The sequence below is a fragment of the Elephantulus edwardii genome, unplaced genomic scaffold (assembly GCF_000299155.1).
Source record: "Elephantulus edwardii isolate Elephantulus edwardi_28Jun2011 unplaced genomic scaffold, EleEdw1.0 scaffold00446, whole genome shotgun sequence".
NCBI lineage: Eukaryota > Metazoa > Chordata > Mammalia > Macroscelidea > Macroscelididae > Elephantulus > Elephantulus edwardii.
Genome location: NW_006400196.1, coordinates 621,857 through 624,695, shown reverse-complemented (window position 1 = coordinate 624,695; position 2,839 = coordinate 621,857). Strand labels below are relative to the sequence as shown.

At 49.3% G+C, this 2,839-nt stretch overlaps 1 pseudogene; it reads left to right on the top strand.

The window, feature by feature from the left end:
• Nucleotides 1–120: 120 nt before the first annotated feature.
• The window catches only part of LOC102877393, a 5,073-nt pseudogene continuing 2,354 nt past the window's right edge, over nt 121–2,839 (top strand).

Below are 2,839 nucleotides of genomic sequence, written 5' to 3'. Positions count from 1 at the left end.
CCGGAGAGGAGGGGCCCGGAGGGCTCTCCCGTCTGAAGCAGCTTTCAATTGGTTGTCACGAAGAGAGCTTCTTGTGTGTCTTGTATTTTTTGTGTCTGCTGTGTTCTGTGGGCCTCTAATATGGGACTGACAGTGATGACTCCCCTATCTTTGACTTTAGGACATTTTTCTGAAGTAAGAACCAGGGCTAATAATCTCTCTGTTAACGTTAGAAAAGGACCTTGGCAAACCTTCTGTTACTCTGAGTGGCCCACTCTGGGAGTCGGTTGGCCACCAGAGGGAGCATTTGACCTAACAATCATTTTGGCAGTTAAAGATCTTGTTTTCCAGGAAGGACCAAACGCGCATCCTGACCAACAGCCATACATCATCGTGTGGCAAGATTTAGTGCAGAATCCACCACCGTGGGTAAAACCTTGAGTTTTGAAGAAACATACCACCCCTCCGCGTGCATTAGCCCTAAAAACCCGAACTTCTGAGTCCAGAGTTCCTCTGGCCCCAGAAGCTGCACCATCGGCACCACCCAAAATTTATCCTGAGATTGATAACCCACCTGAGTGGCCTGAAATGCGCCACAATCCTCCCCCATATCAGGGCCAGGTTGATCCCGGTCCCCCCATCCCTGCAAGTGCCCCCCAGGGACCAGCACGAGGAACTCGCAGTCGGAGGGGTCTGGAGAGCCAAGGTTCCACTGTGGCTCTCCCCCTAGGAGCGTACAGGGGGCCCCCAGAGCCAGGACAACTTCAACCCCTCCAGTACTGGCCTTTTTCCTCTGCTGACCTCTATAATTGGAAGACTAACCATCCTTCCTTTTCAGATAACCCCACAGGGCTTATTGGGCTAATTGAGTCCCTCATGTTCTCTCACCAACCTACCTGGGACGATTGCCAACAACTTATCGAGGTCCTCTTCACTACTGAGGAGCGAGAGAGAATTCAGACAGAAGCCAGGGAAAACGTCCGAGATGCTGCAGGACAACCAGTCCAGAATCCTGCGGCCATGGATGCGGGATTTCCTCTTGTTTGCCCCAACTGGGATTATAACACTGCTGAAGGTAGGGAGAGCTATCCGCCTACCGCCGGGCTCTCGTAGCGGGTCTCTGAGGGGCAGCACGACACCCCACTAATTTGGCCAAGGTAAGAGAAGTCCTTTAAGGACCTACCGAACCCCCCTCCATGTTCCTAGAAAGACTAATGGATGCCTATAGGAGATACACTCCCTTTGACCCCGTGTCAGAGGGACAGAAAGCAGCAGTAGTTATGGCTTTCATTGGACAGTCTGCTCCAGACATCAGGAAAAAATTACAGCATATAGAGGGGTTACAAGATTTTACGTTGAGGGATGTAGTGAAGGAAGCTGAGAAAGTGCACCACGAGAGAGACAGAGGAAGAGAAGGCAGAGAGAGAAAAGAAAGAGAGGAATGTGAGGACTGGCGAGACCGCCATCAAGAGAGGAATTTGACAAAAATCTTGGCCGCAGTAGTAAGTGAAAAAGAAAGAAAAAGAGCAGGGTCTAGACAGACAGGGCACCTAGGCACTAAGGGATCCAAGCAATATGAAAAGAAACTGCAGCTGGACAAAGACCAGTGTGCATACTGCAAAGACAAAGGACACTGGGCTAAAAAGTGTCCCAAGAAAAAGAATAAACCGTCAAAAATTCTCACCCTAGATGAGGACTAGGGAAGACAGGGCTTGGATCCCCTCCCCGAGCCTAAAGTAACTATATCTGTGGGGGATACCCCCGTTAACTTCCTGGTAGACACGGGGGCACAACATTCAGTTCTGAAGCAGCCCCTGGGGAAGATTAGCACAAAGAAGTCAGTGGTGCTAGGGGCTACTGGACAAAAATTCTGCCCATGGACCACGGAACGGACTATAGATCTAGGAAAAAATCAAGTGACTCACTCTTTTCTTGTTATACCGGAGTGCCCAGCCCCACTCTTAAGAAGAAATCTTCTACCTAAACTGAAAGCCCAAATTCAGTTCACTCCAAGGGGGCCTGAAGTTACCTGGGAAAGCAACAAGCCCAGCACTCTAGCCCTAGTAGTTCAACTAGAAGATGAATATAGGCTCCATGAACCAGAGACAGAGGCTAAAGATTCGGACTTCGTAGATTGGTTAAAAGAATTCCCAGAAGCCTGGGCAGAAACAGGGGGGTTAGGTATGGCTAAAAATGCTCCACAAATAGTAGTAGAATTAAAAGCGGATGCCTCCCCCATTAGAGTTAGACAATACCCTATGAGTAAAGAAGCCAAAGAGGAAATCCGACCACACATCCTCAAGTTGATGAAACAAGGGGTCCTAGTGCCGTGCCAATTCCCCTGGAACACTCCTCTCCTCCCTGTGAAAAAGCCAGGGACAAATGACTACCGGCCAGTGCAGGATCTAAGAGAAGTGAATCGGAGAGTGCAGGACATACATCCCACAGTTCCTAACCCTTACACCCTCCTCAGCATGCTGCCACCCGTAAGAAAATAGTATTCTGTCTTAGACTTGAAAGATGCTTTTTTCTGTCTGAGGTTGCATCCCACTAGCCAAGCTATCTTTGCCTTTGAATGGAGAGACCCTGAGGCCAGGATAACTGGACAATTAACATGGAGTCGATTGGGTCAAGGGTACAAGTACTCGCCAACCCTTTTTGATGAGGCCCTGCACCAAGACCTCAGCGAGTTCTGGACCAGCAACACTCAGGTGACTTTGTTACAGTATGTAGATGATCTGCTCCTAGCCGCCCTAACCAAAGAGGAATGCATTGAAGGTACAAAGAAGCTTCTAATAGAGCTGTGGACTTTAGGCTATTGTGCCTCAGCCAAAAGGGCCCAGCTGTGCAAAACTGAAGT